The following is a 9522-nucleotide window of genomic DNA, read 5'->3' as shown; positions in this document are numbered from 1 at the left end:
TCAAAATTGAGGCCAAAAAAAAAAAAAAAAAGTGTAGTTAAGTTTGACATGCTGACATGAAAGACTTTTGTGATAAGCAACTGTAAGTCTTCTCCCAAGCCCTGACTGACTGCCAAAAGGTCATATCTATAAAGGTTGCAAGCAAATCACTGGCCCAGGTCTCCATTCAGAAACCTGTGAAGTTGAAAAAACTCCTTGCAATGTTCAGTGAGTTACTTTCCCCACTCTCAAATAGCAACCACTGTAGCAAAAAAATATTTGTCAAGCAAAATAGGAAAGCACCTGTGCAGTAGATAAAGTAATCATATAGTACCCGCACATAATTCACAGTCCCTCCTCCAACAAGGTGATTCCAAAGACAGCTGGTAGCTATCTTCCTTTTGCAATACCACCATACTCACAGGTCAGGATTCAGTCAGCAGTAAAGCCTAACGCAAGTCACTGCTGATTTGGCACAAGCCGCATCTCTGCTGCCAGGCAATTCTCTTCCCACTCCACCTGTGCTTGACCTCCCCATGGCAGGCTTCCTCCTGTCTACTTTCTCAGCAAAAACACGAGCCCCAGTGCTCATACACACAGAATCCCCTTCAGTGTTATGTTCTGCTTCCCAGCTTAAGGAAGTTCTTCCAAAATATCTCTCAGTCCTCTTTTTCAGGTACAAAATTTTGCATCCTAATAGTAGAAGCCATTGCCTGATGACACTTAGGGAGATACAAAGCACACTTAGGCATAATAAACCATGCACTGGTACAATAGGGAAATTTTCATTATAATATGCTCCCTTTTTAACAGAAATTTCTCTCAAAGAAAAGAAAAACAACTTGAAAAATGAAAAATAGTCATGTTTCAGCCCCTTTGGGCCCTTACATTTATCTCTCCTTCCTTCACCAGAGTGTCTTGCCTGTTTTGGGATCCTCTTACCTCTGAAAATCCAGCTCTGGGAAGCAAGTCATAGGATTGTATTTTGCTTGAGACTGCAGTGCCCAAGCATGTGCAGCCTAAGACAAAAAAGCAATAGAGCATTATTCCTGACCATTTTTGATCTGTTTCTGCTACTATGGCAGTATGAGATTTGAAGACATTACTTATGCTCACTAAAAAGGCTGAATCCTCAGCTGATGTGAGCAGGCATAGCTCTGCCTTGACTCCAGCACGTCTGATGAAAATATGTCTCAATAGTGTTGTAACCCAAAGTCAGGTGTCCTTGTGTGACCCTGCATACAGTCATGCAGAGAGATGGGTAAACAATACATTTTCCTCAAATATGTTACTCATTTGTCTTCCAAAAATAGCCCCTATAGACTATCAATAAAATGGCTTTTTCAAAAGCAGTTAATTGTACAATGGAACACAGAGATCCAGAAAATCTCCCAAGTATCAGCAGAAAACAGTGATGAGAGACCTCAGCCCAAGAAAGCACATAAAACATGTTAGTTATTGCATGTGGAAAGTCCTGCTGATTTCTTTCTAAAGAGCCCAAAGGCTCCTAGATTCCAGGAAACTATTTGCTATTACTGGTTTACTAATACTGATGTGAAATCGGGGTACTTTGGGCTTCATCTGTGCAAGATCTAATGGAAAGCTTAACTGTCCTTTTTTTCTAGAGCCAACTGTTTGTTTTTCTTGTCCCCATTATAGGCACTGTCAAAAATTAAGACCTAGAAGAAATGTGTACTGAGGGTTCTCAAAATCCTGTAGCTGAGAGAAAAGTGCAAGGGAATTATTACTGTTTCTATTTATTTATTTGTCTTGAAATACTGCCCAGAATGTCATACGACACGATAGGATGCAGAATCCTATTCACAGTCTAAAAAGATCATCCAAATGCCTCCCTGGGTGCTCACATCATGCCAGCCACTTCTTAGATGCTATCAGCCTAGATGTCATAGCCAACTTGCTGTAAACACTGATCTTTTCCTTTTCTTTGTCCCCTACTGCTGCTTTGTGTTAAAGCCCATACACTGGAAGACGCACTGCATGGACTGGAAACAAAGTAAGACGGGTGACGCCTAGATACACAGACTTTCCAGCCACGAGGCAGAGGCATTCCTTGAGAAATCCTACATTTACAGGACTGTCCTGGCAGTACTTTTCTGTCTCCCCTGGCAAAGAGTTGGAGGATGATTCTTCCCAGACAAGGTTATGTGGAACCTGCGCTTGCCATACAGCAAAGAAATATAAAAAGTATATTGTCCATTTTATATGGGCTATATAACATTCTGTGCATGAAAATAAATAGTCTTTAGCATAAAGGAAAATACCTTTACTAGTTACGTAGATACTACTTACAAGATGTCTTGGTAAATTTTGTCCTCTCACTAAAATACAAAAAATGTTGTGAGCTCAACAAAAGAACTGGGGTAAGTTTACCTCCACCCTGCAAAGCAATATCCCTTTTTGCTTGTTGCTGGCTCTAAGATTTGTTAGGTGATTCACTGGGAAATTTTTCGATAAAAGTATTTGCCAGGACACTTTAAAAATATGTTAGGTTTGAACAATACTCACAGAACCTATCCAACTGAGAAACAATCCACAGAAACAGTTGTTCTGCAGAGTCTAAATTCATAGGCCATGATATTTTGTCTTATAATTTATTGTGTCTAGTTCTTTCAATTTCAGAAGAAGGATTTTTTATAATTATACCCTCTCTAGCCCAGGGATCTATACACTACTGCATAACATATGCTCTTTTATACCTAAACATTCTAGAAAGATGGCCCAAGTTGCTCCCTAATTGGGTGTATGCTGCGTGATCACTTGTGAGGAGTGAGTGTCACTGAGCAAAACTTTCAGTCCAGTAGCAGGTGATGGCCCTGCTTACAGTTGCATTTGTTTCTACTACAGTTCCACCCTGTGAGAGCTGGTCTTCAGGATATAGTCCTGTAGCTTTCTTGCACAATGGCTGTGTAAGAGGAATTCTGTTGTGGCATGGCATAGGGACTTGCTACAGCCAAGTTCTGGGGCAGTCAGGGATCTGGACAGAGGTATGGGCTTCCTTTTCACTGTGTAGACTCAAGTTTTGCCCTGACATGCTTTCTGGAAACATCCATGACAACACTGAGACCAGAGAACTGAGAAGAGATTTGCAGTCCCACAGGATAGACACAGATCAAGGTAATATTTTCCAACGTACTTACACTGATGTAGGGGTTCTCAGTCTGCTCTTAGAAACTTTCTTTTGAAATCTGAAGAATTCTTAAAAAACAAAACAAAACAAAAAACAAGAATCCTCCCCTAAAAAAAAAAAACAAACAAACAAAAAAAAACAAACAACAACCACAAACAAACAAAAAACCCACTGTATTTCAGTCCTCACCTGGTCAGTGTATAGCTAACACCTCTCTGTAGGTCTGGCACCACCAACTAGGAGCAGTGCCTTGTTGCAGACCCAGTCCAGCCCTCTCAGCACCCTTGGTGCTCAGCTGCTTGAGGCTACCCGGTACCTGCAGAATCCGACTTGTAAATCGAAGGGTACCAAATTCCCTTTAAGAATACCTTATTTTTCCTATTTAGAGGTTTGGGGTTTTTTTCAGCCAAGGCAATTATTACTTGTCATAAGTAAGAACTGCCAGCTTTGAAAAACATTCAGTTCACTGTTCTAAAAATGCTTTATAATTGTTTCTCTCTACAGCAAAGAATTTTCTAACTACACTGTGATGCATCCAGCCAGTCAGGGGATATAGTGGAAGGACTACTGATAAGACTATCTATCACTGTCAATCAAAAGGACTGGAGCCCCCAGAGTGCACTCATTAAGTAGAAAGTGTGGTGTTTGCAGCACACTGGCAAATCTCTTAGGATTACATTACAGATGTGCATGCTCAAGAAATACCACGACATAGAATGAAAATATGGTATCCAACATGTTAAAATCATGCTCCTACCAGATATGGTTCTTTGCTTTTAATCTATCTTTCCAAAAAGAGCATTTATTGATCACATGAAGAAAAAAAAAAAAAGAACGTCTTTGGTAATTAATGCCTAGGACAGGGATGAGAATGAACAGCAAGGATGAAGAAAACATTACACTTGCAGATGGTATTGCCTGCAGATGAAGCCTGCAAGAAACAAGCAAGCTGACATAAAATAACTCTTGCTTTAAGTAACTTCCTTGCAGTGTCTGAAACAGAGCTGGAGCATGAGGAGATGAGCTCCTCAAAACTCACTTGTCAAACAATTCAGATGAATTCAGACAGATTTTGATTTGCAAGAATTTCACATTTGCAGATTTTCCGTTTTATATTTATAGTTCCAGCAATCCTAAAATGAAAAGAAAAAAGTCTTAGTTTAAGTGGGTGGGGCCCAATAACCGGAAGAATTGAGGTTCATTCATCTTTTGAGGATCCTCTGAGGTTTGAACTTTTGGGGAAAGCACAAAATGGGGAAAGATGTTGAAAAGTGATCACTAATGAGTGGCTTCACTTTGTTCAACCTACAAAACAGAAAGCCAGTGGGGTAGGTTGATAGTCTTTCTGTACATTAAATGCTATTATAAAAGGATGATGAATTCCAGGTTATTCTTTGTTCTAGTGGTTGAGGAAGCAGGAAGGAAGGATTAGAAAAACAGTGTGCTTTATTAGCGGCAAAGATTATTTTTGGATACTAAGAAAAAAAAATTTCTTAAGATAGTAAGGGATTGAAATGTGCTGCCTTTGGATGTGCAAAAAACCCTTCACTGCAGCTGTTGAGAACAGTTAAACTGTGATATATCTTGGGAGCTGTGTGGGCTGACTTGATCCTTCCTCAGAGCAGCACCTTGAGCTAGAAAGTCTCTGGAGGCTCTCTCCAGCTTTCTACTCCCAGCTTTCTATGTGATACCCTGATGTGACATCAAGCAGAAACATTAATTCTGCCTTCCTGTGGCCAGAGTTACAGTAGTAAATATCTGACTGTGGAATTGAGGGGAAAAAGTCTTCATGCCAAATGAGAGTACAGATGACAAAGACGCCTTCAGGCCAGGGCCTGGGCAATGAGGGAACAATCACATAAATGCTTACTGTAAATCCAGCTGCAAAAAGCAGCCCACAATCTGAGCGGAGGCAATACATCTTTGAGGACGGGATTTCTGCAGGAATTAGTACCACTGTGTAGAAAGGCATAGATAGCTTCTGCTTAGTAAAATTAAACAATCTTAAGAGAGGTCATGATTCCCACAGACAGATTTTGGTGGTTACACAAACGGTTACTTACACTATTAGGAAAAGGCTGGCTGAGGAGGTAAACTGAGTGTTTCTAACACTAGGTCTCACTATGCTGTTAATAAAATCAAAATACTTCCAAGGGAGAAGTGCTAGACCAGTACAGCAGAGTAATTCTGCAGCAAACAGGTTGATTCTTCTCTCCTGTGGCAAGAGGAGTTTCAAGCACTCGCTTCACTGTCACTGCAGCAGCCACCTTCAGTGTCTCACCACCTGGAAGTCTTGCTTCTTTCTCACAGAGCACTGTGTTCATGCAAGTAGTTGCTGACATTCAGTCTTACTTCTCCCCCAGGAAAAGAAAATGGATGTCACTGCTTCTCTGCTTGATTGCCAAGAGGTGGTTGGCTATCACTGTTCCTTCTTAACACTGAGCTCCTGCCCAAACCTGTCAGCTCTTGTAGGCTATTCTGGATTCAACAAAACACAAGAAGGAAGCAATCCCTCCCTCATACCAGGTAGCAAAGTCATCATACTGCTAAATTAACTGTATCTTCACACAAAGCTTTGGGATGAAAGAAATACTAATTAGTCATTTTAACATGACTACAGGGAAAGTTGGATGAGAGTCAGTATTTGCCAAAGTGACTTGTGTTCTTAGAGATTCCCAGGTTTGGGAAATATTATCAGCTCCATTTTCAGAAAGCCATGGAAACTCATACTTTGGGGAGAAATACGTTAGGATGTATGTCTGAATGTCAGAAGCCATCTCAAAACTGAGCACTCAAATGCAGACTTATTCTTAAGTCTAAGCAATATAAGCAATAAGCAATAAATTGAAAAATTTCAGGTGATAGAGCTATACTCCAGGAGGGAGTGGCTGGCACTCCTCACAGTCCTCCAGCAGCTTTACTGACAGGGTAGGGTGCATGATATATGTGCATTGTTATTAATCAGTAGCAGGGCTTCAGCTTTGAAATGTTCATCAAACAGTTTTAACACCTCAATGTAGCAGCATAATGTAATTCATTTTGAAGGTGCTCTATTCCCATTCAAAATTATGGCTGGGTCATGTTTACAGTGAAATTGCATTTTTCTTATAGCACATGCTTTCCAGATACTGAGAAAACATAAATTCTGTATCAGATGCTAACTCTCAAGATGGGCAATTTGGCTCCAAGTTAACATCAGGCATGGGGATACACTAGAGCCTAGAGGAGAGCTCAGCACAACACCTATAAAGGCAGAGCATGAATGTTCACAGCCCGATCTTTCTCCCTCACTGCATTTCTGTTCCATCCACACCACAGCCCACTCACTCTGTGTGCAGCTGAATGTAGTTTGGCTGGCAGAAGTGTCACACACAAAAAGAGCACTTATATAGCAGTCATTTATGCAGCTGTGGAGATCACGCAAAGGTACTGACAATATAGTATCAGCTAAATAGAATGCCAAGGAGTATTTCAGCAATGATGCTGGAGCACTTTCCTTACAAGGATGGGTTGAGAGAGTTGGGGTTGTTCAGCCTGGAGAAGAGAAGGCTCCAGGGAGACCTTATAGCGGCCTTGCAGTGCTTAAAGGGGCTACAGGAAAGGTGGGGAATGACTCTTTATCAAGGAGTGTAGGGATAGGATAAGGGGCAACAGTTTTAAACTGAGAGAGGGTAGATTTAGATTAAATGCAAAGAAGGGATTCTTCACTGTGAGGGTGGTGAGGCCCTGGCACAGGCTGCCCAGAGAAGCTGTGGCTGCTCCCTCCCTGGAAGGGTTCAAGGCCAGGTTGGATGGGGCTTTGAGCAACCTGGGCTGGTGGAAGGTGTCCCTGCCCATGGCAGGGGGGGTTGGAACTAGGTGATCTTTAAGGTCCCTTCCAACCCAAACCATTTTATGATTCTGTGATGACAAATGATAACACAAACCATGGCAAAAGAAAGGACACACACAAAACCATATCCCCTTGATGGGAAACCACAGAACATGAGGAAAATAGCTTAGCTACATCTATGTCTAATGCAGGGGAAAACATCTTGTGATATCTCAGTTTGGCTCCATTGGCAGCCACCTTGGAAGTCACTTTGACCACATCACTCTTTCTCTTCATCCTGTAAGGTCCCCATGCACAGGTACCTCATTTCAACACCATCAACGCTCTGTTTACCTCTGTCTCTCCATGCCTATCCTTTCTTGCCAGGCTTGGCTGACCACACATCTCTTCACTCTAAGGACAGTCCTGATGTCACAGAGTCCACCCACCACCTTTTGTACAGCTTTTTTAAACTCAGTCTCAAGTTTACCCCTGTGTCCACACTGAGGGGCTCTCTGGAGAATCATTTTGGCCACAGAGAGACAGGAATTGCATACAAATTGTTCTTTGCTATTCCCTTTCTGCTAATCCCTGCCTGCTGCTTTATGACCTGACTCTGCTCTGGGCTCCTTCAGGACATTCCTCAGTCCCTGAGACAATTCAGACCATAGTCTGGTTCCCACCAGACCTCCAGCTGCAACATCCAGAAGTTTCACCTCACCTTTCCACCTCTGCTGCATCTTAATAGCACACATGGCCACAGTTTGTCATCCACACTGCTCACCTAAGAGGATTGCTGTTTTGGGAGAGAATAAAAAAAAGAACCACCCAACCATAACTGCAGAGGCAGTGTGGGCATATACAATGAGAAAAAGTGCAAAAAATTACAGGAACGTAGAAATATTTTTTTGATGCAAAATGTATGTGGAAAGAAAAACATCTAAATTGAACATTTGTGCATTGAGAAGGTGGCAGCTCTGTTTGAGGCTTGGTTACTTGTTGCAGAGGCCTCTCTGTAACAGTACCTGCAGTTAAGATACATAAATTCTCATAGCCTAATTTCCAGCAGTTCTCACCACCTCTCATTGGTTTAGCAGCTTCAGGGGGAGCTCAGCCATACTCAGTAAACACCTGACATTCAGAGAGGCTTTCCATTTGTTGTTTTGTAGACTGTAATTTGTATCCACAGCCTTTTGAAGGCTCAGAGGGCTAAAATTTTCACTTTCAGACAGGTGCAATTAGCCCCATCTGCACCTGCAAGTCATTTAAAAGTTTGAAGACATGGACCTGTGTAATTTCTAGTGCAAAACTGAGCTGGGGGGGGACGGGGGGGAAGGGGAAATAAGTTTTAATAAGTTTTTTCATAAAACCATTGTTAGGAAATAGAATTTGCTTGTAACATAAAGGAATCAACCATCTTGAGTGACGGGACAGGGAAATCAAACATCACCGTGCAGTCAAACCCACCCAGCAAGCAGCGAGGACAGTCCTTACATGCACTACCAGACCTTTATTAAACATATACATGCACAAAACTACATGGCTGATGTTAAAATCTGATGCAAATGATGCTATTACTCCACAGTAATGCCCTCTGCAGTGGCCAAGCTCACCTTGTATCCTGCCTACACAACCCAGGATCAATCTTAGTCTATTCCTGACCTCTCTGTTGATAGCAAGCATCAAACTACCTACCCTTAAACCAATACAGTACTGCAAGCTGGTCAAAAGGAAAACTGAATTAATAGTAAACACTTGCTTTGTAAATTTGAATTGAATGCAGCAAGTACTTTAATCAAAGAGGGAGAAACACTGAAAACCCTTACTTTGTATTTTCAAGATTCATTAATGATATTATGTTTCACAGAAATTTTGTTCAGTTTTTTTAAAGCAAAAATTAAAAGGCATACATAATTTGAAAATAAAATTAACTATTCGTTTAAATCTGAAGAAGACATCTGGGCTGGAGTGTTATTGCATTTTTTCTTTCACAGGAAAGACAAAACTGTCTTCATTTCCCCCAAAATTCATCTTCTTATTCCTCTCCTCATGAGAGGCAACAGCATAATAACATTCATTGTCTTTCAAGGAATCTCATGTCCATGCTGGTATGTTCGGGTTTTGATGCCAGGAATACAAATCTTGGTCTATACTTACAAATGGATGCACAAAAGCCTGTATGTGTATGATAGAAAATGACAAAATGACAGCTACCCCCTGCTCTGCTATCTGTGAGGAGTGAAAGGGGTGATACAGGTCCATATACAGCTTGGATCTGCTAATATCTCTTCTGCAATTTGTTTTGTGAACCAAGATATTTCACCAGATCCTTCATCATCCTGAAAATAATGGATCCTATCACACTGACTTACTGGTACTAAAATCAACTGGTTATATTTCCACTATGGAAAAAAAAAAAAAAAACAAAAAAAAACAAAACAACATCCCAGAACCTATTACAGCTGCTATGGGAAGGTTTTTATTCCTCTGCATCAAAGCATTCAAAGTATTATTTACATTGTTATGATTTAGACTATCTTGGATACACATGCCCGCACCTTTCTATGATGGCAGAATGATTGTA

This window comes from Tyto alba, unplaced genomic scaffold, assembly GCF_018691265.1.
Source record: "Tyto alba isolate M040663 unplaced genomic scaffold, T.alba_DEE_v4.0 Super-Scaffold_28, whole genome shotgun sequence".
Classification (NCBI taxonomy): Eukaryota; Metazoa; Chordata; class Aves; order Strigiformes; family Tytonidae; genus Tyto; species Tyto alba.
This window is presented reverse-complemented; position numbering follows the sequence as displayed.